Source organism: Salmo trutta, chromosome 14 (assembly GCF_901001165.1).
Source record: "Salmo trutta chromosome 14, fSalTru1.1, whole genome shotgun sequence".
In the NCBI taxonomy this organism is placed as follows: Eukaryota; Metazoa; Chordata; class Actinopteri; order Salmoniformes; family Salmonidae; genus Salmo; species Salmo trutta.
In genome coordinates, this window is record NC_042970.1 from 48,527,437 (window position 1) to 48,552,522 (window position 25,086).

General features: G+C 43.3%; 1 protein-coding gene across 3 annotated transcripts in view; it reads right to left on the reverse strand.

Annotated features, from left to right (window-relative positions):
- LOC115208298 (disks large-associated protein 4) overlaps positions 1 to 21,347 on the reverse strand; it is a 223,395-nt gene extending 202,048 nt beyond the window's left edge. For all 3 annotated transcript variants that reach the window (XM_029776239.1, XM_029776238.1, XM_029776240.1), the window contains exon 1: positions 21,006 to 21,347. The gene's annotated coding sequence lies outside the window, so the exon portion shown is untranslated. The remainder of the gene's footprint in view (positions 1 to 21,005) is intronic.
- Between the last annotated feature and the right edge of the window lie 3,739 nt (positions 21,348 to 25,086).

The following is a 25,086-nucleotide window of genomic DNA, read 5'->3' on the forward strand; positions in this document are numbered from 1 at the left end:
TTTCATCATTGTTGATAATTAAGGCTACTATTGTTGAGTCGTGAGTAAACTTGATGATGGAGTTGGAACTGTGTGAGGCCACGCTGTCATGGGTATACAGGGAATACAGAAGGGGACACTATGGTATGTGATGTTAGAGGCTGACTTTTCACCATCTTTGTATCTGCGGAGGCTTGAGATTAGATGTAGAAAGTTGCCCCTGGACATAGACCTAGGATCAGATTATCCAACCCCAAATTTGGCTTGGACAGATTCTCTGAATGGTTTCAGATTAACACATTCTTTTTTAAATGTTGAAAAAAATCCAACATTGTTGTTTTCAATAGAAAGAATAAGAAATATTGTTTAAAAAAAAGGCCAGAATCTCAATTGGTGGGAGTGAAATGGAAAAGTCACATCTACTAGATTCCTCTGAGTTCTAAATAACGAAAAGTTATCCTGGAAAGATCGTATTCAATTTGTCTGCAGCAAAGTGATGAAATCTGTTGGTATCATCAGAAAGATTAGTGGTTTGGTTCATCAGGCTTTCTTCCTAACTTAAGTTTAATTTACCCATATCTCATTTACTGTAACATTGTCTGGGCCAGTACATATGCCTCCTACCCACACAAATGACTCATTATGCAAAATACATTTGTAAGACTAGCCACCTCCTCTAATTACCTGGCTCCATCTGCACCTTTGTTTAAGAAACTCAATATCTTGTCTATTTACACATTAATGTGCACCAATTATGCACTACAAATATTCATACCTCCCAGACAGTTTACCTAAAACCTTCAATGGATTCCTCCAGGTTAATTCTGAAATCCAACTATATAACACAAGACACTGCGATAACCTTCACCCTCCCCACTTCCGCACCTCACATAGTCAATTCTCTATCAGATATAGAGGTACCATACTCTGGAATTCTAATCATTACATTGCCAAAACAATCATCATCCCTCAATAACTTCAAGCGAAGACTGGGGGTCAGCCTGATGAACCAAACTACTCAGTGATCTCCTCCATATAGCCTAACTCTCACACACTCACATGCACACACACATTTAAACAAAACAAATATATATATATATATATATATATATATATATATATATATATATATATATATATATATATACAGTATACATCTTTTTTCATGATTACTGATCAATTCATTTATACCGTTATAATTAGTAGGTTATATTATCTGTTTTAAAAAACCTTTTTTGTTTTTGCACTTTTTGTGGTGTGGTTTTCATATAAGCCCTTAGGCTTCCAACCACAACTGCACACCGATAAAAAATAAATAATATATATTATATATAATATATATATATATATATATATATTTATTCATCTGTATTGTTGTCTATCACTTGTTTTATTTGGTGCCCCCAAAAAATACAAAATAATAATACTAATCTTCACCTTCAAGGCCGATGAGATCCTATTTCATGCTGGCCTTGAGTTTCTCTGAGTATCTCTTGACGCCTTATTAAAGCATAGGCTTTACACAGTGCTGAATCCAAAACAAAGAGCATGCATTAGCAAAAAAATTATTAAAGCATCCAAGTGGTCAAAACATTTTTTAAGGATCAGAGTACAAGTACTTATACGCTTATAGACTTTGCTTCTAGTCTGCACTTTGAATTTGTGGATGTTACCAGAATATTTAGTTAGCGCAGCAACACTCACCACACTAATAAGAGAATGAGAGAACTGTTCACTTGGCATGCTTCACAAATGACACACTGTTCCCTATGTAGACAAGGACCCTGGTCAAAAGTACCACTCTACATAGGGAATAGGGTGCCATTTGGGATGCAGCCTTGCAGTAAGTTTCAAGAAACGCTGTCCCTTACTAAATGAGCAGTCCAGTTTATCACAATCAGTGGTGGTCTTGTAACGTCATGTAGGCATTATGCTAATGAGAGATGTTAACGCTGTTGAAGCAGACTGTCGCCTTTCCTGCATCCAGCTCACTAAAGTGCTTGTGCAACTCTTTGCTCGGTAAGAAGTTATGAAATAACACAAAATATATGTCAGATGTTCATGTAATCAATATGCCATGGATGTTAGGTCATATAAGAATTGTGTGCTAGCTTGCACATGTAGATAGCTAGCTATACAGGGAAGTTAGCATTCACATGCATCCTGAGGGATGTTGCTCCCTGATAAGCAGTGGTAATACTATTACGGTTCATGTTCAAGAATGAGTTGTCCAATGAAGTTGTTGTAAACAGTCAATTACAGTTTGATATGGACGTTTATAGACGTGTTAAAAGGACAATATTGGAAAAAGTACAATTTACCTCTGCAACCTGAAACATTTATAGAGTAGGATTTATATACCTACTGAGGTGTACAAAACATGACATATACTGACCAGGTGAATCCAGGTGAACGCTAAGATCCCTTACTGATGTCACTTATTAAATCCACTTCAATCAGTGTAGATGAAGGGGAGGAGACAGGTTAAAGTATACTTTATAAGGTTCGAGACAATTGAGACAGGGATTGTGTCTGTGTGTCTGTGACAAAAGATTGTGTTTGTGTCAAGAATTGCAACGCTGCTGGGTTTTTCACACTCAACAGTTTCCTGTGTGTTTCAAGAATGGTCCATCACCCAAAGGGCATCCAGCCAACTTGACGGTCACGTCTGCTCCTGCTCCTCCCCTCCGGCATACGACGTCGCCAGAGTACTAACCACCAGTCCTGGGATTCATCATTTCGCACACCCGGCACTCATCATTACGCACACCTGTGAATCATTATGATTCACACCTGGACTCCATTACCTTCATCATTTCCTCCCCTTTATTTGTCACTCACCCAGGTTCACGCACCAGTTGGTATTGTTCTTGTGTATCGGCGTTCTGCCTTTTGTTAGTGTCGTGTTCTTGGTTTTGTTGTTTTATTAAAATGTTTCACCTGCACCTGCTTCCGACTCACCGCCCCATCATTACAGAATACCAACTCAGCCCGCAGGGAGTGAAGATGGAGGACAAGAAGGTAGATGTGGTAAAGTCATGGGCAGTCCCAACCACCATCAACGGTTTTTGGGGTTCGCCAACTTTTACCTCCGCTTCATCAGGAACTTCAGTCGCCGCCCCTCTCACCTCCCTGCTCAAGGGTGGACCTCGTAGGTTGGTTTGGTCTCCAGCAGCCGACGAGACCATTTGTTTCCTCAAGAGGCGTTTAACCTCTGCCCCCTTGCTAAAACACCCAGATTCCAAGCTACCTTTTGTGGTTGAGGTAGATGCATCGGAGGTGGGTATGGGGGCAGTTTTGTCACAAAGACAGGGAGACGCACTAAAATTGTATCCTTGTGCTTTCTTCTCCAAGAAACTGTCCTCCGCAGAGAGGAATTATGACGTCGGCGATCAGGAGCTCTTGGTGGTGAAGTTGGCATTAGAGGAGTGGAGACACTGGCTGGAGATTGCCAATGAACCATTTGTCATCCTCACCGACCATCGGAACCTTGAGTACATACGGACAGCGAGGAGACTGAATCCGCGCCAAGCCAGGTGGGCCCTCTTCTTCACCGGGTTCGACATTCACGCTGACCTATCGTCCCGGTTCCTAGAACATCAAAGCCGATGCCCTGTCCCGTATCTACGATTCGGGAGAGGCTCCTGTCCAGAAGGCACCCATAATCCCATCCTCCCGAGTTGTGGGTCCAGTGGTTTGGGACGTAGATGTGGACATCTGCCAAGCTCTTGAGAGGGAGCCCACACCCCAGGATTGTCCTCCCGCTCGCATCTACATTCCCACAGGGATAAGGGATCATCTGCTGACCTGGGCACACACAGCTGTCGTCACTGGACATCCAGGTATTTCTCGCACCATCCATTCCATCACGAGAAATACTGGTGGCCTACCTTGGTGCAGGATGTAACGAGGTATGTCAACTCCTGTTCCATGTGTGCTCAAACCAAGTCCCCCCGGAATGCTCCAGCAGGGAAGCTCCTGCCACTTCCCGTGCCTCAGCGACCTTGGTCCCATCTATCCATTGACTTTGTTACTGATCTTCCCCCTTCTGATGGTTTCACCACCATTCTGGTGGTAGTGGATAGATTCTCCAAGTCATGTCGTTTAATCCCTGTTCCTGGTCTACCCACTGCTCTCCAGGTCACTGAGGCACTCTTCCAGCAGGTCTTCCAGCATTATGGCCTTCCGGAGGACATCATCTCAGAACGTGGCCCCCAATTCACATCCTGAGTATGGAGGGCCTTCTTGGAGAAGCTCGGAGTCATGGTTAGCCTCACATCCGGGTATCGGCCTCAGTCTAACGGGCAGGTAGAGAGAATGAATCAGGAGCTGGGAGGTTCCTGAGGAGTCACTGTCAGGACCGGCAGGGTGAGTGGGCACGTTTCCTTCCGGGGCAGAATACGCCCAGAACTCTCTACGTCAATCCTCCACTGAGTTGACCCCCTTCCAGTGTGTGTTGGGTTTCCAGTCGACCCTGGCCCCGTGGACCCCGTGCCAGACCGCGGCTCCTGCGGAAGATGAGTGGTTCCAGGGCACGCGGAGGAGGTGTGGAACAATGCGCATGTGAGACTCCAGCGCGCCACCCATTGTCAGAAGGAGCAAGCAGACCGTCACAGCAGTGAGACCCCTGTGTTCCATCCTGGGGATCGCGTCTGGCTCTCTACCAGGAACCTTCCACTCCACCTGCCCTGTAAGAAACTGAGCCCCCGGTTTGTGGGGCCATACAAGGTTCTCTGGAGGGTCAATGAGGTGACATACAGGTTACAATTACCCAGTCACTACCGTATCTCACCCTCTTTTCATGTCTGCCTTCTCAGTGTTTCCTGGTCCCCTAGCTGATGCTGTCCCCCACGACAAACCTCCACCCCTCCTGGACATCGAGGGGAGCCCGGCGTACACTGTCAGATCCCTACTGGACTCCCAACGACGTGGGAGTCGGCTCCAGTATCTGGTGTACTGGGAGGGATATGGCCCAGAGGAGCGGTGTTGGGTTCCGGTGGAGGACATTCTGGACCCCATAATCATCCGTGATTTCCACGTTCGCCGCCCGGACTGACCCGCTCCTTGTCCTCGGGGTCGTCCCTCTGGTCGGCGTCGTCCTGCGGCTGGAGCCGCACGTCATGGGGGGGTACTGTCATGTCTGCTCTTGCTCCTCCTCTTCGGCATACGACGTCGCCTGAGTACTAACCCCCGGTCCTGGGATTCATCATTACACACCCGGCACTCATCATTACGCACACCTGTGAATCATTATGATTCACACCTGGACTCCATTACCTTCATCATTTCCCCCCTTTATATATCACTCTCCCAGGTTCACTCACCAGCTGGTACTGTTCTTGAGTATCAGCGTTCTGCCTTATGTTATTGTCGTGTTCTTGGTTTTGTTGTTTTATTACAACGTTTCACCTGCACCTGCTTCTGACTCACCGCCCCATCACTACATTGACACAACTGTGGGAAGCACTGGAGTCAACCTGGGCCAGCATCCCTGTGGAATGCTTCAACACCTTGTAGAGTCCATGCCCCAACGAATTGAGGCTGTTCTGAGGGCAAAAGGGGGTGCAATTCAATATTAGGAAGGTGTTCTTTTTTTCGTGTCCACTCATTGTAAATACATCATTTGAATGTTATAATGTTGATGGACATTATGGTACTGAGACCTGTGAATGCTTCGGATGCAAACAGCCATCTTTCCTGCATCCAGCTCACTAAAGTGCTTGTACAACTCTTTGCTAGTTTTTGCATGCATGCTGTGTGACATCCTCATGTGGACACTGCCTGGGACCTGTGTTTGATCTCCCATTGTGGGATTCGACATGTCTACGCATCTACAGCTAAGTGGACATCAAGGACCGCAACAGACTGCAAGAATTCCTTCCATTCTTCAGAGCTTAACTACTTCATGCAAGTGAAATGCACGGTATTAGGTTGGACAAATTAGTGGTTGTACCCAACTTAGGACTTGGGGGGGGGGGTTTGTTCTATTATTATTCCATTCATTGAATTGTTGATTCATGATCTGCATTGTTCAATTGAGGTTTCTTAATACCATAAAATGGTTGTTGAAATCATTTTACTCCTGAAAGAAGAAAATAATATAAAAATACATTTTATACTTTTCATGAGTATAGCTATTATAGTAATACATCTTAAGACATTGAGGTTATTAGGAGAATACAGCCCATTTAAAATAACCCTTATTTGAAATACATTTGAAATTGTACATTACAGTTTTACAGTTAATTATATACAGTAGACTAGAGAATAAAGCTTCTGAAATGCTACATTTTGTTGGTCATTGCTGGGGTATCTTTTTGCTGTTTTAAAGTCGAGATGTGGAATCTACATTAAAAAAAATGTTTGCTTCACATTCTCAACATGGTGTAAAGAGACAAAGACCTTGAATCTAGATTCGTATCGTTTTCGGTGTACTGGCTTCTAGGTGGTCCAAAGTTATCCGTTCAATGTCTACAAACACATTTCCTTTTTTGAAGGACTGGATTCACCTCACTCGCTTTTGGAGTGCATTTTGAAGTCGGCACAAGAAAATGAGACGGAATTGGACCACGACAGTAGGCTCACCGCTGTTGATGGAAGCGGCCCAATTCCATTTCTCTTCTGTGTGTGAAAACAGTGCATCAAGGGTGTACAATACAAGGAGATGTTGAGTGTGACCAATACTGAGGAATGGGCATTCACCACTCTTGCAGAGTACAAAGACTCGCACAGACTAGCACGCACCTAACGTTGCCTTAACGTTTCCTGAAGGGTCTCCTTTGGTTATATGACATAACTCTCCGAAAATATTCAGGGAAACAACATTTGTTAGCTGGGTATACTTGGTCAGGAGTAGCTTACTACGTGAGTGAAGAGCAAAATAATCCACCACTAAGCTACATAACATGCTAGCAAAATGTTCCGGTCAGTCCTGCTAATAGACAAGCAAAACAATGATCATGAGCCCTCACATCAACTTAGCTAACATTTCCCAGCCTCATTGTAACCAAATATCCCAACGGCGATTCGGTGAAAACAAAAATCGGACATTGATTGATTTATCAAGACGAATCCCAATGCTTGTCTCAAAGCAGCGTGATGGCGCTGTCCCAATCAACATGGTGCTGAAAGGATCATCCAGTTGACCACACACTTCTATTGCTTTACATTTGTTATAATGTTTGGAGAACTTTTGGGAGTTTTAGTAAGCAACCATGGTCGTCTTAAGCGTCCCTTCCGGGTCAATTATGAAGTTGCACTGTAACTTTGTTATTATGGTGTCACACATAACATATGGCTATTTTTTTAACACTGGAGAAGACACCCACAGTAAGAAAACACAAACAGAGATGTTAGCAACAAAACGTGCTAACATGTAAAACATACTGCAGATAAAAACGTTTCAACTACGGAAATCAAGTGATGAGAAATTATACCTCGGTAACACTTCTAAGGCAACTTGACACAAAGGAACAACCGAAATCCAGCATACAGTGACACAATACCCCCAGAATACTAAATAGAATGATGAATGCGGCAAAAAAGTGTAAAACAATTTTCTTTTGTTGACAGATCAAAGGCAAGGCCCCTAATAAATACATATGCACGCCCTATACCATTATCGGGTGCATTTCCTGAGCTCTCTGGCGTCCTCACAGCGTGTGTATTACTGCTCATTTGTTTCCTGAGCTGTCTCTCTCTCTCTCTCACTCTCTTTCGCTTTCTCTGTCTCTCACTCTCTCTCTCTTTCACGCTCCCCCTCTCTCTTTCTCTTTCTCTCTCTGTCTCTCTCTCTCTCCCTCTCCCTCTCTGGCTCCCTCTCTCTCGCTCTCTCTCCATTAATGGATCGTAGAACACCACAGAGAACTCTGACAATAAGGCTCTCGCCCACTCGCTAGATTCAGGAAATACACATACGTATGCATATACGCACACACAAAACACACATGCATGTATGCACATACTGTATACACACACACAAAACACACATGCATGTATGCACATACAAATACACACACACACACACACCCTCCATTGAATCTCTGAAGCTTCTGAATAAACTTTTATCTGGCAAAAGAAAATTCTGAATTCAGCCTGTGGAGACAAAAAAAATGATACACAGCAACATTGGTTCCTTGATTTACTGGCACCGGGAAAACACACAGGAAAAATGCACATGGAATCTGTGCCTTACAAGACAATCAATGTGGAAAACCTAATCATTGCTCGTTGCTAATTTGTTTCCTCTGTGTTTTCTTCAGTGGTGCCAAGCTATTAATTGTGGCACATTGTTTCTATTGATTTCCGGGTGCATGTAGTCAAAGTTAATATGCCATTTGTGCTGGGGAAATTTGCTCCATAGCTAACTATCAGGTTCAACAAAGCAATTAAAGGGGTTGTCATACATAGACCTTAGCAAGGACACACCATGTGTCTGCCCCACCGGAAAACACAATAAGGGCAACATCACACAAAGGCTGCATTTAGACAAGCAGCCCAATTCTGATATTTTTCCACTAATTGGTCTTTTGACCAATCAAATCAGATCTTTCCGCATCATATCTATTTCGGAACTGATCTGATTGGTCAAAATACCAACTAGTGAAAAAAAAATCTGAAATGCGCTGTCTGTCTAAACACAGCCATACAGACATAGGTTAAAATAGTATTTGAAGTCTTTCAAAGAGTTTGAAGTATTTTAAGTATTTGGACTATTCCAATGGTTCCGTTAAGCCAGACAAGCTCAAACAAGCACAGATATAGTAATTGAAATGATTTCAAATATCTAGTATTTGAACCCAGGTCTTAAATGTCACACGCAAAAAAAAGTGTGATGGGTCTGCCCTCAAAAAGATGTTGCAGAAAGCTTACTTAATTTCTTCATGTATTCTTTTCACTAAATGTCACACACAAAACATGCACTAAGACTTTCTTTACAGGAAACCGCGTCAAATTTCACCACTATAGTGCTAAAACACACGTCAACAACACATGCTTATGAAGGCACCGTGAAGTATTATGCTACATTACACTATTATGATATGCTATGCATTCCTTATAGGTAAGGCTGCAACAGAGTTATTGAGAGTCAGCAACGTGCTCTGACAACTGCATCTCAGTCGCTCAACAGCCAAATCAGATGACACTATGCAGTATTCTAGTCACAGACACTGCCGGTTAATTGATTCTGTTCACCTCAATAGACGGGTTGGTTGTTTAGCAACAAAACCAACGTGTGTGCAATTATGGGGGAAAAACAGACGGGGTTGGCTTAGACTGTTGACAACATGAAAACTATATTTTGTCTTCAAAGTTTATTGAAAACATAAATACTTGTTGTATCTCAAATACATAGTTTCAGTTGTTGGTTGGCTAGCTAACACATTTTTTACCATATTAGCATAGACATGACATCAATCAAAACACCTCAAAACAGGACATGGTATCAACAACAAGATACAACAAGCTGAAACGAGCGACTTACGATTCCCCACATGGCAGCTTCTTGTCATTTTTGCTAGCTATCTGATTATTTTCGTGATGATGTCAGCCAACCTGGTTGAGGCAGGTAGCCTAGCAGTTAAGAGCACTGGACCAGTAACAGAAAGGCTGCCGGTTTGAATCCCCGAGCCGGCAAGGTGGGAAAAAAAATCTGCCCTTGAAGAAGGCAGTTAATGCCCAACATCTGCTCCCCAGGTGCCGAGGATGTCAATTCAGGCAGGTCCCCTGTACCTCTCTAATTCAGAGGAGTTGGGTTAAACGCAGAAGACACATTTCAGTTGAATGCCTTCAGTTGCACTACTGACTAGGTATCGAACTTTCTCCATCCCATCGATGGGGAGAGATGCCATGCCAATGTTCCCATAGCAACTGGAATGAGTAAGGGCACATCTCTAATTTCTTATCCAGGGACAGTCAGAATGAAGCCTTTCAGTTAAAAAAAACGAAGAAATAAGAGAATCTCAGAACCAATTCTCTAATAATTATTTTACCTCCTTGCGAGATGGATCTAAAACTGTGTCCTCGGATTTGTGCTAATGCTCGGGTAAGAGTTAACTGCATAACAGGCCTATATCTCACCTTTGGCACCACAATACATTCTATGTAACAGTCACCTAACAACCGGTGACTGTTATGATTGAGCGACTGGCAGCTAGACCGGCTCCTCACAGAGATGCATCTGTGGAGAGATGACCATTTTCTCTCCATTAGAGTTAGGGACGTGCCGGGCCTTCCAGAAACAGGCTGGGTAGTTAGCGTCCAGGCTATCATTCATACTAGGAAGAAAGGCAATTTGATTGAGGCCATTCAGAGAGAGGAGAGAGGGATCTGCATTTTAATGTACGCTGCTGGAGTCTGGAATAGACTGGTCATTAGGTTTGGGGAGAGAGATAGAGGGATGGAGAGAGGGAGAGAGAGAGAGGGGTATGAGAGGGAGGGAGAGAAACAGGAGAGAGTTGAAGAGAGTGCCAAGAGGCAACAGATAGGCTAAAGTATTGAGTTGGGAGAGTCATGGTTAGGAAGACCAATGTGGGCATTTCCTTCTCAAGCAAAGTCTATATTGGGGGTTATTTGGTACCATGACTTGTCAAAATCGATTTCTCTGGGTGACATGGAAGATTGATGGGGTGAGGTGGAGACAAATTAACAATCGGAGGAGAGTGAGAGGTGTTTTTTCTTCCTCTCTAACTCTGCCTTTCTCTCTCTCTCTCCCTCTCCCTCTCTCTTTCTCTCTCTCTCCGGTGTCTCTATTTGTCACAGCCTTGAGTTAAAGAGGCCATGGTCAAACCTCTAAAAATACTCCTCTATCTAGGTAGGGTGGAAAGGGAAAGAAAAAGGTGGGGAGGGGGGAGGGAGGTCCGCTCTCCGAAACTTGAAGGACTTAACCTTTTACTGCAATGGGCTAAATCAGGGTCACACAGAGTGCTTCTTGATAGTCTTAAACAAATCTAGTTTGAAACAAAAGGTATACACCTCACACACATGGTTATGGGCTTAAAAGAAAGAAGACACCTGTACCATGAAGATACAGAGTTGAAATGAATTGCATTTTGAGTTTGCATCCCAATATTATACTTTATATACATCACAGAAGACTGAACAAAACTGTTTAACATGGAAACACTGGAATTTGGGTGGGTTTTAAATTATGAAATTATGAAAAATATGAATAACATTCCACCCATAAGGCCGCTAGGTAATTTGACAGCAGGAAAGGCCTACCATGCTTGAGTTTGTATGAAAGTCCTAAGTAGCATGAAGTGATGCACTAGCAATGCATACTAATGCTATTTTGGACATTGGGACACATTAGAAAATGTTTGAATAGGTCAGTTGCAAAAGTCTCTGCTGCACTGTCAATGATTGGGGATCTGATAGGCTTTATAGCCCAAGCAATCATACTGTAGCACATAGCAGAAGCCTTCATCACACCCGGACAGGACCCAACTGCTTCCTCCTCCTCCACGCTCGCACACACACATAGACATAGCAAAAATCCAATACCAAGTCATCATAAGGCTATTTCACACTCCATTGGCTCTCATCCATTATAGATTAGCATGGTTACTTGCGCACACATTCTATTAGGCTGGCCTGTTAATTAGATTGACGTGAATGGGTCCCACTCACTGTGGTGCTGAAGATCTGACTCTAGCTCAGACTTTGTTTCAAATAGTATTTAAATTCATTTAAAATAATTTCGCTGGAATTGATTAGCTTGCCTGGCGCAACACAACCAATAGAATGGTCGCAAAACTGCAAAACCCCGCCCATCTGGCACTCCAGGGCAGGCTAGAGCAAATGCTCAAAGTATTTGAACCCAGGGATGCTCCAGGTCAGTACAGTATTTGAACCCAGGGATGCTCCAGGTCAGTACAGTATTTGAACCCAGGGATGCTCCAGGTCAGTACAGTATTTGAACCCAGGGATGCTCCAGGTCAGTACAGTATTTGAACCCAGGGATGCTCCAGGTCAGTACAGTATTTGAACCCAGGGATGCTTCAGGTCAGTACAGTATTTGAACCCAGGGATGCTCCAGGTCAGTACAGTATTTGAACCCAGGGATGCTCCAGGTCAGTACAGAAGCATCATGGGATTCCGAGGGCCAAATGGGGACGGGTCCTAAAGCTACAGGTGATTACGATGTATTCCAAATGCACATTTTCTACGCAAAACTGCACCGAGTATTATCAGCAAGGTCACCCGTGATACAAGTCCGTATTCAACGTCCATCCTTGTCTGAGAACGTCAGGAACTGATGTGGAAACCGGTCACTAGGGCCAATAATGAGCACGCTTACCTTCAAGTAGGTTTCAGTTTTGCTAGTCTGTTGTAGATGGTGAAAGGGGAAAAGCATCTGCCTTTGGATCCAAAGGTTGTGCGTTCAAAATTATTTTTCGAGATTTTTGTTTTAAGCCTGATCCTAACCTTAACCGTTACCTTAACTATTCTGAGTTAATGCCTAACCTTACAAATTCGGAATGAATGCCTAAACTAAACCCTAACCTTGAAAATTCTGAGTTAATGCCTAAACGTAACCTTAAACACATCAAAATTTGACGTTTGGAACAACTTCGAAATTTGATGTTTGAGAAACATGGATGAACGTTTAATTCTGACATGAGACTGTGAGAGCTGGTATATTATAATTTCGTGATTGGATGTTTAAGTCACTATCTCTATTGGAAAATCCATTGCAGATGTACTGTACAGGTAACTGAGAGGGTGGCAGGTAACGTAGCGGTTAAGATCGTTGGGCCAGTTACGGAAAAGTAATTGGTTTGAATCCCCGAGCTGACTAGGTGAAAATTTGTCAATGTACCTTTAAGCAAGGCACTTATCCCTAGTTGATCTGGATAAGAGCATCTGCTAAATTACTAAAATGTAACTGCCAAAATAACGGAATCACTTGAGTAAATGAGGAATAGTCTACAAAGTAAATTGAAAGCATGTGCTTCCACACAGGTGTGGTTCCCGAGTTAATTAAGCAATTAGCATCCCATCATGTTTAGGGTCATGTATGAAAATGCTGGGCAGGCCATTATCATAGCTATTATGGCTAGGCCCCCATATATATATATATATATATATATATATATATAAGTATTTATAAATTCCTGCTACCAGGTCACTTTTCAGCCCTGTTTACATGTATTCAGGTATCCTACTACCAACTACTCCAGTATCCCTAACCCATCTCAACTACTCCAGTATCCCTGCACATCAAATAAGGTACTGGCACTGACCTGTATATATACTGAACAAAAATATAAACGCAACATGTAAAGTGTTTCATGAGATGCAATAAAAGATCTCAGAAATGTTACATAAGCACAAAACGCTTATTGGCTACATCCCTGTTAGTGAGCATTTCTCCTTTGCCAAGATAATCCATCCACCTGACAGGTGTGGCATATCAAGAAGCTGATTGTCTGAGACCAGCCATCTGGACAGCTGATGAAACTGAGGGGTATTTCTGTCTGTAATAAAGCGCTTTTGTGGGGAAAAACTCATTCTGATTGGCTGTTCCTGGCTCCCCAGTGGGTCGGCCTATGCCCTCCCAGGCCCACCCATGGCTGCGCCCCTGCCCAGTCATTTGAAATCCATAGACTAGGGCCTGATGAATTTATTTCAATTGACTGATTTCCTTATATGAACAGTAACTCAGTATAACAGTTTAAATTGTTGCATGTTGTGTTTATATTTTTTGTTCAGTATACTTGCATTCTTGTGTTTCTTTAATAATTAACTCTCATCGTGGTCCTTCCGTCGTTTTTATTTGTACTTAGCAGCACTGCATTGTTGGAAAGAGCTCTGAAGGTAAGAATATCACTGTACTGTTTTACACCGGTTGCATCCTGTCCACGTGGCGAATAAAGTTTGAAACTCGAAACATTAGTTAACTAATGTGTGACCTGTGGTAGTCGAGCAGTTACTGCCGCTGCCTTTCTAGCACGCCATCTCTCCTCCTTGCTTTCCTGTCTTTCTTCACTGTCTCTGGCTAGTTGCCAATAAACTTGAAAAATCATTTTTTTTAAAACAACAACTCACATACAATATAACAAAACAAGTCCTGCAGTATGGAAACACCCAAATATACAACTCATTTCACCATATTTGAAAACTAAAGAACCCCTGTCCACCTTCTAGGCTTAACACTCATTTATCTGTTAGCCACAACCCAGCCTTATCACTCGCCTGCACCTCCTCAACCTGAGACCTGTACTTGCTGCCTGTGTGTAGAATAACAACTTTCTCAGCACAGCAACATAGACCAACCCCTGCCATGCCGTGAGTTTTGGCATCGTGCCAATCTTGTTTCTCAGAGATGGGCAGCTCGCATCGCTATTAACGGCCTGGCAGGTAACTTGCACCCTTAGCGCCCGTGACTAAGCAGATCCCCCACACACGCACACACACACACCTTGGTGAAGACAGACGTTTTAATTAGAGGCATATCGCTTCGGGTTGGGATGACTGGGGAGTACTTTATTGATGTCAAGAGTCTCTTACTAACTCTATTCCCATCCGGTCTCCACGGAGACCCAGGAGAAGTCTGAGAGGGGGAGAAGGTTGAAGAAGACAGCAGGATCACAATCCAATCACCTGAGTTCGGGATGGAACCCACAGGGAACGAGGCAGGAATGCACGATACCACCACTTGTGTTCTGCAGTCCTGCTGGTTTTCAGTTCTGCAGTGCCGCTGGTTTTCAGTTCTGTAGCAGCTGCTGGTTTTCCTTTTTTTCCTTTGCTTATTTGATCGGTGGATGCTATACTGGTTTGGCTTCAGTCTACCCCACCTGGGTTTCCAGGTACAAATCAGTCTATGAGGCAAGCACAGAAATCAGGAACATAACTATGCACCGCACAGGCAAACAGACAGCTAACCTGTTCGTGTCATGTATGTATGTGTCTATGTGTACTGTACTAAATATCCACAAACAATGAAAGGCCTATAAAGTACATGATGCTATTGTAACAAAGTAACTGACCTTGAGAAGGTAGCCTACAATCTCCGATGCGTTGAAAATAGTTGAAAAAAATTAAATAACAAATGTACAACGATAGTGATCATTTTAAGGGTACAAGCCTGAAATGTTCTGTTACCAACAAGAAGAGACAATCAGTGACAGATAGCTTGATTTCACACCTAACGACAATGTTTAGGAAAAACGCTCAATGCAATTCACATTTTCCTTCCTGGCAAACAGTGTTCTCCTTGAGTTATCAGACGGCTGATTAATTCTGTTCAGCATGAACTATCGCTGTGCAACACCAACATCACTTCCTTTTCAATATTCTTTGTTGATCTCTGTTGCATTTCAACTAGCTCATTAGAAGCCAAGCTAGCTTCTTCTGTCAGTGCTTTAACATCTTTGGCTGACTTTTCAAAACCCCAAACATCTTTTGGCATACTGAGAGTGGCTGTTTGACATTTTCACAGGCTAAATTATTCACTCTTTTGACAAGACGTGGCAATTGCTCAGGAAAGTAATTTAAAGTCCAACGAATGTTTTTGCTCTCAAGCTAGGAAGAATTACTCACCCTAGGTGGGCCTAGTTTGAAGTCAAACAAAGCAAAGCTGTGATCTTTATAGGTTATAGCTTTACCGAAAGGATATATTACACCAAAACAACGCACACATATTGATATGAAGTCATAGTTTGTCTTTTTTCTCTACATATGCTAGGCCTATGACTAGAACAAAAGTAGAGAGGGAGGACATCTTACCTCGAGTAAGGTTGTTTTAAATATAAACAGTTGCTACTTTATCTGTTTGTGTAAGATTCAATTTCCAATCGTTTCCTCTGTGTATGAATCCTCCTGTGCTTGCTTCCCCCTTTCCATCTGCATACCTCAGCCCGGGAAGTCAATATAATGGCTTCCAACGTTATTGCTCTTTTTTCCCTCTCTTGACAGATAACCGTAATAACTCACATCCACAACCCATCACTTTGCAATGGATGCACTAACGTTAATGGTTTCAAAATCTACCAGCTCACAAGAAAATATAGAAAATGTTTGCAAAAGCTATCTTGGGGGAACGGAAGCCCTGGATTTTAATAATTTTTTTGTTGTTGATCTCACTCTCAGAATTCAGCTTTTTCTCGTTGATGCAACATGGTGTAATCTAGCTGTCTATCTGAGAACTGGAATGCACACCTCCATCTCGGCAGATATTCAATACAGCATGAGCTATACATAATGCATGTCCTGCCCCTGCCATATACTATCCTATGAAACCAAGCCTCTATGCGCAAATCAAGGAAATAATAATGACCTGCCCTTATACTCCTGGGGTTAGGAGATATGAGATATGAGCTTTATTTTTACCCATTATGTAGGTCACTGTAAAACAATTGGAGTTAAATATAGGTTTTATATAAGAACGGGCACAGCAGGGTTTGGGGCAGGTCATAATGTAAACAAACATTCTAAACACCGAATTGATATACAAAGAATTATGCCGGCAAGGAATTAGTGTGGTATAAACATCACAAGTTAAAAGCTTATTTGAAACAGGGTTTGAAATAAAACGTTGTTTGTTAACAATTGTCAAATTTGTTTTGGTTTTTCCGTGGTACATAATCAGAAATATTTCAATAGATATCGCTTCCCTACCCCCTCCTCCAGGTTTGGTGAATTGACCAACCAGACGCTCAAGACTTCCAGGGGCAAGTCCCTTGATTGGTACCAGGAAGGGTGGGAGAACAACCTGAAGGTAATTCTCTTTGCACACAACAGCAACATTCAGGCCGAGAACGGACGAGAGCCGCAGCTGTTGACTGAGGTAAACAATGCAATTGTATATACAATTACTGCATAAACTGGAGTCTTTCAAATTTGTGATTGACTTAGTGTTGTTGTTTGACTATTGCTATTTTTGTATAACATGCTTTCAGATCACTGATACCCCACCTGGTGTGGTGGAAGTTGTCAAACCAGATCAGAACGCCTTCGAGGACCACCTTCAGGCACGGACTGAGAAGGATGTGGAGGTTTTTGACCGGGTAAAAATGATGGCCCGCTGTTAATTTATTTTAAAACGCTGCACTAATCCATCACATTTTCTCACAGTGAAGTGTAACCTGTGTGTTTGCTTGTTTACATCTCCTTCCTTTTTTTCTTTTAACCCTGCTCCTGTTCTCCAGGACCTAGGGGTTCTGTCCAACACCCAGACGTGGATCCACCAGGTGTCCTCCATTACCAACCAACTTTTCATCACATCATCTACAGCTACTGTTGTTGTCATGTCGTCCTTATCTGCTAAGAAAGTTTTCTCGCTCGATCATACTGGGCACATAATATGTGAGATACACAGATAAACTAAAAACACGAGCACTGCAAACACTCAGAACAAAGAGAGCAGCAGCGCCTGGGCTTTGAAATCTCCCTCTTCAAGGCGTTCATTATTGTAAGTTGTAAGTTATCCTTTGACGGTTTTTATTTGTTCCACATTATTCATAGTTGTATCCTAGGACCTACAATAGATACATATATGAGCTATGCAAGATATATATATATATATATTTTATCATAATAGAGGACTACTGAAATTATAGATAAGGGAAGGTCAGGTTAAAATAAAAACATGACAGCCAGACAAGTCAGTGTATGAATCAAACTGATTTCCATATGAATGGAGTGGAAATTAGCTGACTTCCTGATCTGTAAGGAAAGTAACTTTAATGTGTCAAGCAGATTACCCGTTTTCTCTGCCATTTCTCGAAACGTAGCAACGTTTAAGACGTGGACTTCAAGTTGTAATATTAACAAGGTACACAAAAGTAGTTTGAATTCATGTTTTCATTTTATTAGCTAAACACAACTTGTTTAAACAAGGAAATTGTCGTGGAAAACAGCCTGGTTTGCATAGCGATGATGAAAAGAACGTCACTTAGGCTGCAATGATCTCCAAAATTCGAATCATTAGGTCGTCACACCGCTAATATAGCAACGGACGCTAATAGTTTATCGAATCCCATTGTGATGTAGAGGGGGACACTATTTGTCATGACAAGGCCCCTTACGGAAAACCACATGAATTTCACGTGATCACATGTGAATTGTAAAAAACAAAACATGTTTTAATGTGATCACATGTGATCTTATGTGAAGTTAATGTGATAACATGTGACAATATGTAAAGCAACATGTGATAACATGAAATTGCACATGTGAAAATGTGATCACATGTGAAGTGTTACAAAAACACGCTTTCACATTTTCCACATGAAATCATGTGGTTTTTCTGTTAGGAGTGCTATAGCGCTGAACTTCAGCAATGCTTATTGCATCGAGCCCCTAACCTATGACTGACCCCATTTGCAGGAAGTGACACACTATAAAACACAAATGGCTCCTAGCCTCCTAAGCATGCTTTGTGTCCCGAAAACGAAAACTGAAACAAAATAATATGAAATGAAATAAAAATGTTTTTATACAACTAATACTAAATAAAAACTTAAACTAAACTGAATTTCAAATCAAATAGAAAACGTATTAAAAAGATAATATAAAAATGCAAAACTATAATAACCTTGGTGTGTGTGTGTGTGTGTGTGTGTGTGTGTGTGTGTGTGTGTGTGTGTGTGTGTGTGTGTGTGTGTGTGTGTGTGTGTGTGTGTGTGTGTGTGTGTGTGTGTGTGTGAAAGAGAGAGGGAGCACGATGAGAGATACTGAAAGTTTGACATGAGTGCAGCCAGAGAGAAAGAGTGAAAACGAGAGTGAAAACAAGAGTGATAGAGTGAAAATGAGAGAAAAAGAGACTCAAAACTGTCTGCAAGCTCCCATTGCCTGGCAGCTCTCTTCTCTTTTCCAGCCATTTTTTTTATAACTGAAGCCACTAATGCAGTTAGGCCACGCTATTGAGGTCATTTGAAAAAAAAAAACCCATGTTCAAAGGGCGCCGGCACTAAACCCAATGTTAATTTGATGGCATGAAAGACACAGTGACCTAATACTGTAGAGTCGGGAACATTATGGCGCACATACCATTCAGTGCCAAACATAACTCTTATCCGCATGGCAATCTCACTGTAGAGGGAGAGCTGCTGAAGTCTATTTGATATAATGGACTACATATAAATGAATGGTGTGGGAAAATGCTATAGATTTATTTTGATTAGCGGTCTATCTTTGGCCAGGTGCGTGGTGCGTCTGTCACTCCGTGAATTAGATGCGGTGACTCATTTTGCCTCGTAGTATAAATTGCTCTATAATTGTGGGACTGAGTCTGTGCCAGAGTGAGGACATGGTCATCATCTCTAGTTAGACGAGTCATCGTTGCTCCCTTCCAGAAAACATGTGAATAACTCTACATCCTCATCACACCCTTATACCCTGAGGGTGGTAGGATAGGTGGCTTCAAGGGTTCTCTGTCACTGACAAAGTCATAGAGGGAGGCAAGAGAAGTTAGTTACATAATGTCAGGGCCGGCTCCAAGCATAAGCGACATAACCTTTTAGAACTCAGTCGGGGTCTCAACTTACTGTTGAAAGTTAGAATAGTAAAATACAAGGTTCAAGTTCAAAATTTGGTTGCGCTTCAGCAGTTTTTCTCTTGTTTTGTCAGTCACTGACTGACAGTCACTCAATTAGCCAGTTATCTAAACATAGTAATCGTAATAATCGTGACCGAATACTGACCGGGCACTTGCCCAGGGGCCCTGATTCCAGGGGACCACCATTGATTTTGTTAGTCACTCTCACTCAGATATCATTAACATGGCATAAGTCATGGCGAAATGTGTAGAATTGCAGGAAATTAGCTGTACACCTGCAAAAATGAATCTGCACCCCATAGCTAAATGTGTAGAATTGTAGGAAATTCATTATAAAATTGTGACATTTTCTCTCCGCCTCTTGGCATAATGTGTAGAACTGCAGTTAACTTGTCTTAAAACTGCAACATTTTCTCTGTGCCACATGGCAAAATGTGTAGAATTGCAGGAAAATAACTTTAAAACATACATTTTTCTCTCCGCTGTCAAAAATATGTGCCCGCTTGGTGGGGCCCCCCCTAACCCTAATCCAAATCTCACTTAAGGCCCCCCAAAAAGCTCCAGCCGGCTCTGGATAATGTGTCAACCTTCAAACTAGGTGGACATATGGTACTCTGGCCCATGAACGACTCATAGGTGTTGGAAGCAGGCAAGCATTGCTAACAAGACTCACATCAGTGCCACCTGACAACCCAGCGTGTGGTAAGCTCAATTTTTCCCCCCTGCCCAGCTTTGGTTTCATCCAAGTATTGCAATCTTTTTCAGGCTGCGCAAAACAATAAATAGGCCAACTGAAAAACCACGGATAAGGCTACTGCAAGGACCAATGTTGACGTTGTAACAGCTCTCGCACTTCCTCCTCTTACCATCAAAACCAAACGTGCTTTTGTTTCACTTGCGCTTTCAACAGCCAGGCAATTTGCTCCGCCTGAGTAGGCTAGATAGCTCGACAGCATTTGGGACTGCATCTTTTAAACTGTGTGACCACACTTTGATCATACAAGTTTCATTGGCATGCGCAAAATAAAACAAGTACGCTGTATCTCAATAAATTACTAATATTACACTTTGTCCTCCTTCATTCAAATTGCTCGTCGCCCAACACCCCTCTCTCGCCAATGGAAAAGCCTCTCTAATGTTCAACATTATTGCTCATATTATTTATTTCATTGAATAGTGATGATCGCGGTAAATGAAGCTTCATACGGATGGACAACACGACTAGGCTACACGTCACACAAGCGGCTGAAATAACCCACTTTCTCTTTTTTTTACGTGTCAACCGGCATCAATTCATGCCTGTGAATTCAAAACACAATGATTCAAACCCCCATCTACAGTCTAGACTACTGCAGTCAGAATACATTGATGAAAAACACGTATGCAGTTGCTGAATAACATTATAACTGGCTTTCTACACACATATAAACATGAATATTCCTGTCATGTTTTTGGTGAGGCTATTTGCCTAAACAACAAACGCCACATAACACAATGAATTCAACATTTTTTCAAATCATACCTTCTGGGTCATCAAGTTTGCTATTTGTCGGTCTGTAGAGAGGTTTAACAGACTTGTTATCCTGGTCTTATTGGCGATAACTTGCGAGTGGGGCTCTTTTTTGACAGTAAAAAAAAACGCTTATAAGCACGAGTATGATAAACGGACGCGGTGCTCCAGTTATTAAATCGCACACTTCATCGACGTCGAGTCTGTTATTCGTCCGTGCTGTCTGTCTCTCTCCGCTTAGGTGGAAACGCGAGCGCCCCAGTTCACAGCGATCCCCATTACTGAGAAGTTAATTCACGTTTGCATTAGGGAGACAGCCTAGACATGGGCACTGTGAGGCAAGGCAGTTGAGGCAGGGAGATGGTGCACTTGGGAAAACAGAGCGGAGGAGGGTGTGTGTGTGTGTGTGTGTGTGTGTGAGAGAGAGAAAGAGAGATAGAAAGACAGAGAGGGGGTAACGGGGAGAGAGAAATTATAATCAGCACCATGGACAGCACACTGGGCGTCTAGACAGGAGCAGGCTACTTTGCACTTGCTTTGATCGGTGATTTACATAAGGACTGATGATTCGGAATAAGCTTACAAAAAAAACATGGCAATAAAAATATACTCATGTGATTTTATTTCTTCTTATACATTTAATTCTTTCTTGTATGGTATCGTAAGATGACGCCGCTATTCGATGGCCATGTAATAACAGAATGGAGTAATAGAGGTGAAGAGCAGAGTAGGATGTTAAATAAAAAACAAGTGTTACGTTTGATATGTGCTCCCTACAGGAGGTCAAGGACACACACACACACACACACACACACACACACACACACACACACACACACACACACACACACACACACACACACACACACACACACACACACACACACACACACACACACACCTCAATATCATATCACTTCTGGATAACAATTAAGTAGCTTCATGTGATTGTTTTCAATTAAAATGGTCAAAAAAGAAAGAAAAAAAACTTATTAGCAAAGTACATTTTCTCAATAAAAATTTGGTTAGGCCTGTCTGGGAATGGTCTGACATTTACCAGATATTTACCAGACATTTACTAGATACTGTGAGGAAGCATTGACAGATGTTGGAAATGCTGCAGGAATCATGCCTAAAACTAGAAGGCAGAAGAGTAGGAACGTGTGTGAAGGAGTAGAAAAGTGATTAGTGATATTATTATATTACATTTACATAAGTATTCAGACCCTTTACTCAGTACTTTGTTGAAGCACCTTTGGCAGTGATTACAGCCTTGAGTCTTCTGGGGTATGACGCTTCAATCATGGCATACCTGTATTTGGGGAGTTTCTCCCATTCTTCTCTGCAGATCCTCTCAAGCTCTGTCAGGTTGGGTGGGGAGTGTCATTGCACAGGTATTTTCAGGTCTCTCCAGAGATGCTCGGTCGGGTTCAAGTCCTGGCTCTGGCTGGGCCACTCAAGGACGTTCAGAGACCCGAAGCCACTCCTGTGTTGTCTTGGCTGTGTGCTTAGGATCATTGTCCTGTTGTATGGTGACCCTTTGCCCCAGTCTGAGGGCCTGAGTGCTCTGGAGCAGGTTTTCATCAAGGATCTCTTTGTACTTTGCTCCGTTCATCATTCCATCAACCTGACTTGTCTCCCAGTCCCTGCCGCAGAAAAACATCCTCACAGCATAATGCTGCTCCACCATGCTTCACCATAGGGATGATGCCAGGTTTCCTCCAGACGTGATGCTTGGCATTCAAGCCATAGAGTTCAATCTTGGTTTCATCAAACCAGAGAATCTTGTTTCTCATGGTCTGAGAGTCCTTTAGGTGCCTTTTGTCAAACTCCAAGCGGGCTGTCATGTGCCTTTTACCGAGGAGTGGCTTCCGTCTGGCCACTCTACCATAAAGGCCTGATTGGTGGAGTGCTGCAGAGATGGTTGTCCTTCTGGAAGGTTCTCCCATCTCCACAGAGGAATGCTGGCGCTCTGTCAGAGTGACCATCGGGTTCTTGGTCACTTCCCTGACCAAGGCCCTTCTCCCCTGTTGCTCAGTTTGGCCAGACACCCAGCTCTAGGAAGAGTCTTGGTGATTCCAAACTTCTTCCATTTAAGAATGATGGAAGCCATTGTGTTCTTGGGGACCTTCATTGCTGCAGAAATATTTTGGTACCCTTCCCCAGATCTGTGCCTCGACACAATCCTGTCTCTGAGCTCTACGGACAGAATCCTTCCACCTCATGTCCAATCAATTGAATTTACCACAGGTGGACTCCAATCAAGTTGTAGAAACATCTCAATGATGATCAATGGAAACAGGATGCACCTGAGCTCAATTTCGAGTGTCATAGCGAAGGGTCTGAATACTTATGTAAATAAGGTATTTCAGTTTTTTTTATATACATTTGCTAAAATTTATATTTTTATTTATTTTTGTTCGGAAAACCTGTTTTCACTTTGTCATTATGGGGTATTGTGTGAAGATTGATGACGAAATAATGATTTAATACATTTTAGAATAAGGCTGTAACATAACAAAATGTGGAAAAAGTCAAGGGCTCTGAATGCACTGTATTCACAGCTGTCAGGCCCCTCTGTTTAATCACACAGGCCTGTTTGATAGAGTCAACACGCACACAGCCGTGGTGCACTTCCAATTTACAGAGCCCCATCAAATGCTTCAGCCAAATGTTAACATCTGATCTGGCTGTCATTGGTGTCAATGAAAGGCCTTTCGCTTTGTGCAACGTTAATTAAACATCAAATCCTTTGCCCTTTTTTGACTAGAGAGAGGTAGACGGGGAGAGTACACAGAGAGTGAGATAGGACGAGAGAGCGATATACAGAGAAAGCTGATCTGTAACGGCCGTCGTATGGAGTAGACCAAGGCGCAGCGGGTTGAGTGCTCATACTTAACTTTTATTAGAGACACGTAACAAAATAAGAAAACGAACGAACGACAAACAGTCTTGCAGGCTACACACAGCAATGCAAAAACAACTTCCCACAAAACACAAGTGAAAAAAGGGCTACCTAAGTATGACTCCCAATCAGCAACAACGATGTACAGCTGTTCCTGATTGAGAGCCATACCAGGCCAACAAAGAAATACACAACCAAAGAAATACAAAACATAGAACAATACCCCAAAACCCCGGAACACATAAAACAAACACCCCTCTTACATAAGTACATATCCCAACAAACCCGGAACCACATAAAACAACCCCCCCCCTGCCACGTCCTGACCAAGCTATGATAACAAATAACCCCTTTACTGGTCAGGATGTGACAGTACCCACCCCCCCCAAAGGTGCAGACCCCGGATGCACCTGAAACAAAACAAATACCCACAACAAACAAAAAAATCCCAAAACTACATGGGAGGGAAGGAAGGGTGGCCACCGTGCTTCTGCTACACCCCCCCCTTCCCAATATTCCCCCCTACGGAGGTGGCTCAGGAGCGGGACGCAGACCCCGCTCCACCCCTGGCTCACCCCACTTACATAACGTCTCTAGAGCGAGGTCCCTCTCCGTCGACCCCGGACTGGGGACCCTCGCAACGGGCGACTCTGGCTGCGTCGTACCGGAGGGCGACTCTGGCTGCGTCGTACTGTAGGGTGACTCTGGCTGCGCCGGCTCCGGACTGTAGGGCGATTCTGGCTGCACCGGTTCCGGACTGTAGGGCGACTCTGGCTGCGTCGTACTGTAGGGCAACTCTGGCTGCGCCGGCTCCGGACTGTAGGGCGACTCTGGCTGCGCCGGTTCCGGACTGTAGGGCGACTCTGGCTGTGCCGGTTCCAGACTGTAGGGCGACTCTGGCTGCGCCGGTTCCGGACTGTGGGCCGTCTCGACAGGCTCCGGACTGTGGGCCGTCTCGGCAGGCTCCGGACTGTGGGCCGTCTCGGCAGGCTCCGGACTGTGGGCCGTCTCTGCAGGCTCCAGACTGTGGGCCGTCTCTGCAGGCTCCGGACTGTGGGCCATCTCTGCAGGCTCCAAGCTGTGGGCCATCTCTAGACGGGGCACTGTCGCCGGAAGCTCTGGATGGGGCACTGTTGCCGGACACTCTGGACGGGGCACTGTTGCCGGACACTCTGGACGGGGCACTGT